Source organism: Cheilinus undulatus, linkage group 22, assembly GCF_018320785.1.
Source record: "Cheilinus undulatus linkage group 22, ASM1832078v1, whole genome shotgun sequence".
In the NCBI taxonomy this organism is placed as follows: domain Eukaryota; kingdom Metazoa; phylum Chordata; class Actinopteri; order Labriformes; family Labridae; genus Cheilinus; species Cheilinus undulatus.
The window spans coordinates 11,746,531-11,759,000 of NC_054886.1; the positions used below are offsets into that span (position 1 = coordinate 11,746,531).

The 12,470-nt window shown below is 40.0% G+C and overlaps 1 protein-coding gene across 1 annotated transcript in view; it reads right to left on the minus strand.

Moving 5' to 3' along the window:
- Nucleotides 1-12,470, minus strand: part of slc8a4b (solute carrier family 8 member 4b) — a 198,947-nt gene that overhangs the window by 152,078 nt on the left and 34,399 nt on the right. The window contains exon 2 of the mRNA XM_041779975.1: nucleotides 8,339-8,401. The gene's annotated coding sequence lies outside the window, so the exon portion shown is untranslated. The remainder of the gene's footprint in view (nucleotides 1-8,338; nucleotides 8,402-12,470) is intronic.

The window sequence follows — 12,470 nt, forward strand, 5'->3', positions numbered from 1 at the left end:
CCCCAGGCATCCAAGACTAGATAGGCCCTTGTTCATTACCTGAAAGTCATTGCACATGGCATAAATTGCACAAATTCATAGGCAACATCTTGATGGACTCACACGTCCTTTATGCACCTTCCTTATAATAAAGGAGAAGTTTTCAATAGTGTCAGTCTTTAAATATGACACTGCACATTTTTAAAATATTTGGTATCTAAAAGAATTTAAAATTTGATGACCTCAGTTTAAAGCTTTAATATAAAGGGGGTGTGGTTATAGCAATATTCCAGAGTTGTGTGATGGTGTTGTTGATGGTTATCTTCTTATAGGGCCTTGAAACCCTGACCCCAGACTACGGCAGCATGAGTCTGTCTTCAAAGTGACTATCTACTGCTAATGCCAGGCACAAGTCAAGCTGCTAAGTGGTCATTTTCCTACATTTACCCTGTAATTTTTTAAAGCTAGACTGCTCAGCATAGCCAGAAAATTACATTTGACAGAAAGCCAATGCTGCATGCGTCAGTATTGACATGCAACAGATGGGACCTGGTGCATGTCAATGAGATAACAAAGAGAGACAAAGCTTTGGAAGTTGACATCCTGGGTTGCATTGAAACAGAAGGTTAAACCACTCCCATTTTTCTCAGGCATTCAGCTGGAGCTATAAATCAGTTTGAATAGCTTGAGTAATAGCTGTAAAAATCCACCCCTAGCCAATAAAATTGATTCTTACTGTGAGGAAAATAAAGATTGGAAGAAGGGGGCAAGCTAGGATGTTAAAAAACACATTAGGACAGTAATTTCATGTTTATTTGAAATAATAAAAAAGAACAACTGACATAATGAAGCCTCAGTTTTTGATCCATCTCCATCTGAGCGATGTCGCCGTAGCACTTCATCCTGCCTCACCATTCCAGTAAAAATCGGGATGCTCTAATGTGCAAAGGTAGGGTAGGGCTAAGAGGTTGGGGCAAGGGCGACAAACTGCATAACTCCAAATGTCAAACTATCGATGAAAACTATCTGATAAAGTATAACACTGCACACAATCCGCTCAGTCAGTATTTAAAATCATGCCATCAATGCAGATGACAGCTGGTACCATTCAGCACCGCCTCCTCCCATTTGGGCTCTTTTGCCCACAGGAGCTCAATATCAGCAGCTAAGTGGGTCAGCAGATGACAGATCTAACTTGAAGACATCTAATGTTGATGTTTTCGCTTTGACAAGACAAGCAGGCTGAGCTGACTGACACCAGGCCACCCAATTTCTCATAACACAAGCGTGTGGTATCGTCTGTTTCCCGTGTTTGCTTGTAGTTACACTAATCTTAAGCATGCTGGCAGCTATTTTAATTATATATTTCAGAAATATCCTTCTATTTTTTATACTCAGTGTTGCTTTGAATTAATAAGATTTAAAGCCTCCTGCAAGCAGTGATCTTTCATGATCATCTGTCATAGGTCACTTAATGAGACTCTGTCCTGGTGATCTTGCCTTGGGCACCAGATTGGCCAACACTGCCACAGTTTCTGTCAACTGTCAGCTCTTTCTGTCACAGCTAGAGCCTTCAAGGTCTCCTAAAGATGATTCAAAACAGTCTTTTTCTGATACCGATTCTGATACCCGACTGAAACCAAGGACTGTTGTGCTACCAGAATAAAACTTGACAAACAAAACAGCTTTTACGTATTAACGCTGTTTATCGGAGCTATCTCTGCCCTGGTATCATATCAAACCTCATGTGTGAACCAGTGCTAACATGCTGTCTGTTTGCCTTTTGAGTCATATGTACCTTAAGAGTCACTGTAGCTGTCAGAGGCCATTGTAATCTGCCTTGCTGTGCTGTTACAGCCAGAGAGTTTCACCTTTGTGTACCACTTATTATTTCATTATTAAAAGTTCTTAACTAAACCACTTCTGCCACAACCTCTCTTGAACCTATCATCCGTACTTTAAAAATCTGTTCTCCTCTCATCCACAGTCAGTGTCATGTCAGTGCAACCCTCCTCCACTCCAGCTACCTCCATTTTATCTCATCTGTATCTGGTTCAGTTCCTTAGAAGTCTACTCCACTTCCATTTATCACTACTTAAGAGCCATCTGTCTGGGTCAACCCCAGCTCCTCCACCCCAGCTACCTCCATTATATCTCTTCTGTATCTAGTTCAGTTTCTTAGAAGTTTATCCATCTGTCTGGGTCGAGCTCCTCAGGAGTCTGCTCTCCATCTCATGCTTCATTTTTCCATCACCATTACGAGTGTCTGAACTCTATGAGGGGGTATCCTGTTGGCCTCACTTCATGCTTCAAGAAGGGCTGGGTTGTGTTAGGGTATTTTCTGATACCGGTATTAAATCAATACTATTTATACGGTGCCGGTGCCAAAACAGTGCCAGCATCAATACTTTTCAGAGAAAAAAGTCTGCTGAAAGTCAGCGAAGTGGGTGATTCTGGCACAACCTCACCAACCTGTCAAATAAACTATGATTCAATGTCCTGATTGAATTATATTAATTTAGCTGAACCTAGAAAGTCTGAGTTAACATGTAGGGCTAAATCAGCTTAAAGGGTTAAACTGTACAGACCACACAGCACTGCTCTGCTGTGCAACCAAATTTGGGGTCCTGACCCACAACTTGAGAACCACTACCCTAAAACAACATGTCTGTACAGCCTGACAGAGGAAAGGTAAAAGAGCACCACAAATTGAGTCAGGAATCACAAACTCTTGTTTCATGCTTTTATCAGAAAGCCTGATTCATTAACTAATAATTATACCAACAGATGAGCCAGACTGCCAGTGCATTGTTGTTGTTTGTCATGCTGAAATGCTTTTTCCAAGCTTATGAGTCACAGAAGTTTGACACCTTGGTTGATATTCCACCACAACAGCACCACTCTTGAGCTGTTATTGATTTTGTCCAAGTCTCAAATCCCCATCCCTGCTGGGAGCAATATACAAGCCACCCAGCACCTTCAGGATGACTTTGATTTAATGTTTTTCAGTTTGGTGCAGCAGGAGAGTATCTCAACCAATTCTCAACCAGAGGACACGGGGCTCGAGACGACTCTAAAGGAAGCTCCTAAAAATCCACACCGAGTCCCCTGCAGCAGTGAAAGGAGAATGAACTGAGAATGACCCCTTTGAAAGAAAGCCGCAGAAAAAATGACTAAATTAACAAGCTACATCGGTGCAACTTGGCTCTGACTCTGGTCCAGTAAAGTTAAATTGGATCCAAGTATAGAAACCAACAAAACCTCCTTTCCTCAACTTTCTGGGGAATTGGAGTGGCAGCACATACTGGACAAGGATTCGGTTTAAGATGACCCGAGCTCAAACCTGCAATAGACGTGTGAAGATATTAGAACAGTAATTTAAAGTTAAACTGGCTATATCTGGGCTAATAAGAGCCATTTTCTGTTCCTTATTTCTTGTCATGTCTTGGCTTTTAACATTTTGCTTAAGTGCATAAAATACCTTCAAATAAACTTCAAAAAGAGAAAAAGGTCAAAGTAAAGCTGGAAAATGATTGTGCCATTTGCAAAGTGCTCACAAGTCACTCAAAATGTGGCACTGGATTAATGAGGTTTAAATGTGTGTCATTTTAAAAGAAAGTTTCATTCAAACTTCAACACACACCAAAAGTTTGAGAAAAAAAAATATTACAAATGAAATAAAAGCAGAAAATGGACAGAAATGCAAGTCAGCTGATGGTTAAATCTCAAAATGACACGTGCAATAAATCAATAGATAACAAAAAAAGAGGCTGAAGAATTACCAAAACCCTAAGCCATGCATGTATTTCATTTCCTCCGTTTTCCAGTTATAACTTTCATTATGTTTGTTTTCAAGAGATGCTGATTTATAGCTCATTTTCTCAGAATAAAAATGTTGGTTTCCCATGACGCTGAGTTATTTTCAGTTGCATTCTTGAAGTCTTATATTTCTAGTTATCTAAGGATGACAAAGCAGGCTTTCCTCTCTATGGGGGAACAATTAGCCCTCCTATGTAAAGGTGATTTAAAGCTGGTTTTCTCATGATAATGGAGCTAGAAACCAGCATAAATGTTGGTCACTGTGATAGGCCATACGACGACATGCTATGCTGCCAGTGCTCTCTCTGCTGAGGTACACGCTGTTTCTATGTTTATTTTTGTGCTTTGTGACTCTGGGGACACAGGATGAGTTGAGATCTCAGAAAACAAAGAGAAAGCACTCAGCATCATGGGAAATCACAGCAAATACAGAGGAAAGCCCTCTAAATTGCATTGTATGAAAAACTGTTATTCCAAACAGTTTTAAAAGCTTTAAAGCTCCTATAAGGAGTTTTCTGCTGGTTTTTGAAATGGACTGAAAAAGCTTTAGTAGTCATTTTATTACCTGAACCCTCTACCATGGTGTAGGTGTCAGAAGGAGCCAAAATAAGTTACAGCAAACTGAAGAAACAGCCATTATTTACACTTTACACCCCAAATGCTAAATTGTGTTATATGTGGCTACTGAAAGATAGAAATAAGAAGGTTTTTTAATCATAATTTACACATGCTGGACTAAGTCATCACAGAGATACGGTTTCATCCACAGGTGGTGCCAAAGTCATCCCAAACTGAAAATACCTCACACACTTAGATAAATACAAAAGCACTCATTCATTTTTTACAAACTGAACATCAGGATTGTATGGAGAAGATTTTAAAGAGTCTCATCAAAAACTCCTAAAACAGTTGATTTAGATTTCTGTAACTCCTGTGGACAATCTGCCATTCATTTTGACATAACTCCATTATTTTATTGCTTCTGTCATTGTTCTTTACATTATCGAGGTTAAAGGTTAATGTTTGACACAAAGGATGTGTGGTTTCATGTAAAATTCTGTGTTCTTGTTTACCTCCCATGGCAATGGCACCGTTGTAGTTCTGTGACCCACTGACCTCCTGATGACCTTGTGCTTGTGCTTCAGGATGAGATGTAATGTTGATATAGTGATGATTTACGATTGTCTGTGCATTGTGCTGTATTTTGAATCTGACGGACACTTTGCACGTTTTTCCAGCTGTTTTGCTCTACTCTGCCTGGATTGATGAGGTTTGGCAGCTGCTGAGCCTGAAAATAGACCTGCATGGCATCTCCAACAAAGCAGAGCGGAGGGGGCTTCTGGGACGGTCCAGAGCGGACCAGAGTGCTGGCAGTGGAACTGCTTCAGTGGACCAGAGAGGGAGATTTATACACAGGAGAATCACAGCACATCTGTTGCATGTGGAAATTGGAGGTTAGAAAATAAAACCTGTAATCCAGAATGGCATAATCCCAACATGCTCCAAGGCACAGTTTATATTTTCATTCATCTTGTCCCAAGAAGTGTTTTTTTTTAATGAATCATCTAAATATCAAATAAATCTTACCCTCACTCATCTTTAATGTGAAAAATCCTACTTTCTTCATTTTTTTGTTTTCTTATTAAATTAATAATGAGAATGACATTAAAATTATCCCTACCTTTGATCCAAAGATTCATATCTAATTTGCAATACAAGTCAAAATCATCACGATGAGATTTTTTTTCAAATTTTTCTGCCCTAGTTTTCTATCTAAAATTATGTTGGTTATCATAAAGAATAATTTATTGCTTGCATTTGTTGGAAAATAAATCACAATATTGGGGTAAAAACCACTACTAGATAATTTTCTCAAATCGTTCAACCCCATCTGAAACACAGATAAGAGCGGAGCTCTCTGTGCTGCTCTGCTGACAACAGAATAGACAGGCAGAGGACGAAGTCTAGCAATGGAGGTGTTGCCCTCTGTGTAAGACTGTGACCTCTAAAGGATTCAATTTTTCAGGCCCAAGCAGACCCATCCACAGATGTGTCTATGCCCCTGACTAACCCAGTGAATCTAACCCTCCCCAGTTGTGATGTACTGATATATCAATGCATGTGTCTTGGATCAGTAGCATTGGTGCTAGCATCCTGGCTAACAGCTGTTACTGGGTTCTGATGTTGGAATAACTTATTCCAGCCATTTTTAATCCCTTTTTTATCCCTGTTTCTGCCCATTTTTTCCAAGTTTTTTTCCACTTTAACCCCATTGTAGCCAAATTAAATTACAATTTTCCCATCTAATTTTTGCCCTTTTTTTCTCCCTTGACCCATCTTTGCCTCTTTTCACCATTTTTGCCCCTTTTTTGACTCTTTAGACCAATTTTTGCCACTTTTAAATCACTTTTCACCATGTTCCCACCCATTTTTTTTTTTACCTTTTTTGTCCCTTTTGACCCATTTTTGCCACTATTAAATCATTTTTACCATGTTCCCTCCCATTTTTGGTCCCTTTTTTGCCTTACTTGATCCATTTTTATCCCTTTTTGACCCATTTTTGCCAGTCCATAACCACTTTTCACCATGGCACCTCCCATTTTTGTCCCTTTTCTCTTTTTCCCCAGTTATTTCAAAACTTCTCCCTTACAGTTATCTAAGTCCCCTTGTAATTTATTCTCTGGCATCCTGAAATTTATGCTAAGCTATGAAGTCTGACATTACTTTCCAGGTATTTTAGTAAATTTGCTCTCCATACACGTTGTTAACATTAGCACAAAAAAGGAATTTTGGTTTAAGAAAAAGGGTATACATTTTAATTCAGTAATATTGTACTACATTAACAATAAAGTGCACTTTTGTTGCTTTTATTAGAGTGATTATTATATAGGCTAAAATAAAATATGCTAATCACAGATTAACATTACAGTGGACCATTGCTTTCCTAACTTCCATGGGCCCCCCAATTGGCTGGGCCCCAGAAAGCTCCCCCCTTATGGGCAGCCTTGCATCCAAGACGACTGTCATGTGTAAAATGCACAGACCTATTTTAGTACATAAAGGGAGAACAAATGAGCCTTTGACTCTGACTCCTTTTTATAATCTTAATTTTTAGGAAAACAGTTTTGTCTCATTTGCTTTTATGTTTCAGACTTGCTCATAACTTACTAAAAACTCCTCACAGGGGTTTTACATCATTCTCTGAATACTGATCAGAGAAAGTCTAGGCATCCTCTGTGCAGCTTTGAATTTCAGATTAAAGGTCTGCATGTCTTGTTTGCTTTTAAAAGGTGAATAGATGAGAAAAGAGTGACTCTTTAAATAATTATGTAGCATAGAGCTCAAAACCCTTACTGCTTTGTGCTGTTGCTGGTACAAAATAGTGTTTATGTAACCTCCTCAGGGTGACTATGGTGCATACATACACAATCAGCACTAGGACCAAATACACACACAAACACGGTATAAATGAACAATGTTGCGTACGCTCCAATAACATTTGAGTTCCCATCTGCTCTCGCTTACAGACATCTTGAACTCTTCTCACCTGCTTTACAGGAGCACAATCTTCACTTCTGCACCCATACAGCCAGCATGACCAATCCATGCTGCCTAATGCACGCTGCCTAATGAAGGTGCCCCTGGAGCACTCACACAGATGTAGCACTATATTCTTTTAACAACGTAAGTCTGCCCTGAAGGGGTTACGCACCTGCCACAGCCGCACAAAGACATTCAGTCTCACCCACAATCTCACTGGCTGTTGTTTCTGCACGAACACAATGACACAAAAATACCCATCACACCGATAATCACGCAGAATCCAGCAGCACATCCTGCAGGGAACAAATCTAAGCAACAGTAAATGTGCATCAGCAGTGTGTCACTTCCAATAATATCCAATTCAATGCTGGATGTAGACGGCTGTATGGTGGAGCAGAATAGAAACATAATCTCAGTTTGTGCTAGAAAGACAGAAAAAAGGCAGAGGGAGAGGTAAATAAGAAGCAAAGGGAGAGTATAAAGCAGGTCCAATACTGTTGCCATGGTGATTAATGAGATACAAAAGTCTTTAACGTAATCATTATGGGTATGAGATGAGTGGGTGCCTGTGTATGTTCGTGTGACAGAGAGAAAGACAGAGACAATAGAAATGAGAAAATCCTCAGTGAAACAAGTTTAGTCAAGTCCCCCAGGCTGCTTTTCTATCTTTAGATCAATGATGTTTTCTTGCATCTAATCGGGACGCCGTTCGACAAGGAGGGTGGGAGAGGTCACTTCAAACACATGGCATGAATGCATTCAAATCTACTTTCTGCCTCCATGCTGTGTCTTAAGAATTTAACTACTGGCACTGAAAAAGGCTCCAGAGTGATCGCTGAGAGCAGAGAGCAGTCCGTGAGGGGAGAGGTAGCAGCAAGGTTAACGTAGCATGCGTGGGCCTGTGACTCAGAGACTCTCAGTTTTATTCTAATGATTAGCTTTGTAAGACGTGACATGAATAAGGACTCTTCTCCCCCCTTTGTTAGAGCTGTCTTACCTTGAAGCACAGTTCAACATGTGACGGTGTGGAGGACTGCAGCTGTTCGCTTCATGTGTGGAGCTGTGGACAAAAAAAAGATAAAGTCGCATTAACTTTCTGTCATGTATGGTCCTTGACACCCATGGGGTTTATGTTCGACGATACAAAAGAGTAGATGATGATAACGAAACAGATCCTGCTAATCACAACATGAACATTTTAATTTTTGCAGCCAAATTAACAAAATCAAACCATTTTTTTTATTATTATAGCACTTTAAACACACTGCAGCATTAATGATGCAGCTTAACGTAGCACTAAATCAGAACAACCAACCCTAACCTGTTACGAAATTTTGATATCAGACATTTTCTGCCCTTTTAAAGAGGCAGAAGTGAAATTTTTGACCTCTCTACTATGTTAAGGACACTTGAAAACAACTAGATACTAAAACTGACCTCAAAAAGATGTCTTTTTAAGTCTCACTGTATCATATTTGCCTAAATGCTGTCTAAATTTAAATTCCATTGTTGTATTCACAGTGTATATACTGAGAAAATATTTTCCAACCCCATCACATCTTTAATTCTAACCAGTAACATTGGTGACACAGAAATGTGCATGTCTTGAGGAGACTATATGATTAAAATGTGACAATATAGTCAAGAAAATGCAGATATATTTGTTTTTTTAGTACCCAAATAATGCCAGTAGTGCTATCATTAGCAGACTCTGTGCTAGTATTACACAAAAACTTGCTTTTTATCTGCAAAATCCCATAAAACTGTATCAAGTAAAAGCCCAAATGAAGCTCCAACCCCTTCTCTCCACACCACTTCTCAGAAAAAACTTGCATTTGCCTATCATTCACATGCACACATCACTCAATCACACAGTTAACTTGCTAGCTCGGGACACAGCAGAGCTTTAAAGGTCACATATTAAACAAAATACACTTTTCAGGCTTTACTAGCAAAAATATGTTCCCCTGGCCTGTCCACAATCCCCCCCAAGAATCAGAAAAATCCATCAGACTTTCAGACAATGTGTGCTGAAACAAGCCATTCTCAGATTTTCCCCTCATGATGTCATGTGGAGAGTAAGCACCACCCCCCAGGTTCTGCTGGCCCTTCCTGCTTCCTGCTGAGAAGGAAAGTTCCGCCCTCCTCTCTTGATCCTCCTCTCAGCTGGCAGCTAAGAAGGCCACATTCATTTCCTGAGAGAGGCGGAGTCAGGGGCAGAGTCAGACAGCGTGTTAACATTTAAAGCCACAGACACAGAAACAGCTCATTCTGAGCAGGGCTGAAATGAAGGGTCTTTTAGATATGTGAAACTCCAATACTGGAGTGTTTTTTCAGAAACAAATTTCACAGGCATGTTTTGGGGACCTCTGAGATCGGTATAAACTTATCTTAAAGGGATAAAATATGTGACCTTTAAAATGTCTCTGTCTCTGTGCTTAAAATTAAATTTACAATAAAAACAGGAGAACTAGTCTACATTTAAGACTTTTAATACTTTTTAAAAGCTTTAATTTTTGATTAATTGATTTATCAAATCTAAATACTTTTGCAGACTCTGCAGACACCCTGATTCAAGAAGGCTTGAAACTAGTGTGTTAAACTGCCAGGACTGGTCGCCAGTCCAGGGTGCTTAGCTCAGATGTAGCTTTACTATTGCAGCAGTTTTATCAGAACTGGACCACAATGAAAGCTTTTCATGACAGAAATGATGTTTTAGCTCATGCCGAGCTGCTTCGGCATGAGTTTCTGATAGTTATGGGGAAGGGGGGCTTGTCCTGTCAGCCGGTAGCAATTAGCTTGGATGTAGACGTAGAAAAGCGCATGTTTAATTGGACCTTGACTTCATTTCTTTATCAAACAAGAGTGAAAAGCCACACTGTCAGCTCCTCTTGACGGAGAAGACATTTTCCCAGTCCACATCATGCTCCACTGTCGATAGATGCAGCAGTGTTTGCTTGTCCAGCCTCCTGGAGCTGAGCATGCTAACAACCTCATTTTGTCTCGTCACTCTGATTGGCCCGTAGTGAATGTGGCAGGCGGAACGTTCGTCCAATCCCCTTTGGAGAAAATTTTTAAAGGTCCCAAATGTTCTGTCTGGGAGCTTTCCCAGACGAATGTGAAATAGATCCATGTAATAGATATTTGAAACAGCCTATCTGCAATGTCAGGTTAAATCCCTGCATCATAAGAGACCTAAATTACTATCACTTTTATTGGTTCGTACTTCATATTTGAAAATATCACATCTTAAATATAGTTTTAACATTGAAAATATAAAGACATTATGATTATGCAGTCATAACAGTTTATATCTGGCCATTTTAATTTAACCAAGCTTGTAAAATTAGAGCAGGTGTTCTCACATCATGCTTCTCAGCAGCAGACTGAGAAAGAGCAACATGTAAAGCAGAGAAAATTCACTTTCAGCCAGGAAAAAGTCAGACAACTTTTCAAGGTTTGATTAACTCCTTCCCCTCATCAGTGTCATCCACAGTGACTTACACTGCTGACAGAGTTGTCTCTGATTTCATGACTGGTCTAACATGTTCTTATGTCATGACAAAAACTGACAAAACAAAAAAAAAAAAAAAGGGAAGGCAGGAGGCTTAATGTTCCTGTCTGTCCTGGATGTTTTTAATTTGTCTTAGAAGCAGAATCAAACTATTTGTGATTATATAAGCTTATAACTCTCTCCTCTCTCACTCTCCTCCTCTCCGCTAACTATACAAACAGAATAACAATTCATCTTTTTCATCAAAAAGAGAGAATTTTCTCACATCAAAGTTAAAGAAGTGTCTTGAAAATCAATTTAAAATCAAAATAATAAGAGCATATTTCTTGCATTGGGTGGCAATAACTGCATAGTCATGCCAATTAATACATTTATATATGACCTTTTGAGTTGTCTGCATTTAAACAAAAGGGTGTCTCTATCTTAGACTAATCATTTCAGACAAACATATCCAGTATTCTATATTAGCCCATAAGGACAAGGGACGGTTTCAACTGCTGATATAACCAGGACTAGCCAAATTCAAACATCCATCCATCCATTTTCTTCCACTCATCTGGGGACAGGTCGCAGTGGCAGCAGTATAAGCAAGTCAATCCAGACATCTTTCTACTCAGTATCATTTTCCAGCTCCTGCTGGGGGATTCTGAGGCGTCCCAAGGCCAGATACAATACATAATCCCTCCTGAGATTTTGGGTCTACCCTGTGGTCTTCTTCCACTTAAACATGTCCAGAAGACCTCCACAGAGAGGTGGCCAAGAGGCACCACCTCAACTGGCTCCTTTGGACGCAAAGGAGCAGCAGCTCTACTTTGAGATCCATCCGGATGCCCGAGCTCCTCACCCTATCTCCCGCAATCTCAAACTTTCAGTCCTTACCCAGAGTTCATGAGGTGGTGAGGGTTGGGCTTAGCCCCCTCTTCACCACGACGTTGGTACATCTGCAATACAGCAGATGCTGCACCACTCCTGTAAATCTCACGGCCCCTTTTCCCCTCACTCATAAACAGGACCTCAAGGTACCTGAACTCCTTCACTTGGGGCAAAGACACTCTTCCCACCGGGAGGGAGCAACTCATTTACAAATTTTTACAGGCCCATGCAAAATCATAATCCTGGCACCTACCAGAAGTCTACTGTCCAAAGACATCAAAGTGTCTTGCAACATTAATCCACTATTTTCTCCTCGTTGGGTTCTCTTTATCACACAGGGGTCTGTAGAAGTATTACACAGGCTTGTCTCCTCATTCTTTTATCTAAAAATTATAAGTGGCTAAACAAGTAGCAACCTAGACTGTCACCTTCTGAAGCCCTTTATTAATTGTGATTCTGCAAAACTATAATAGACCATACCACTTATTCACATTATTAATTTTCATTTTGGTGTCCCAGTCTTTTGGCATTATGAAACCAAATGAGAGGCAGTGGCTGTGGGCGACGTATAACAGCAGTGTAGAGTGAGAGTGACGCTGACGATAGGTGACGAAAGGTGGCTAGCTCTGTGCTGTACTTTATCTTAATGTGAGGATTCTGCAGAATCAAGCTAAGTTGCTCTTGATCATCGTGGTAGGAATAATGGCAGACTGAAGCAACCTTTCTTCCCAAATCACACACC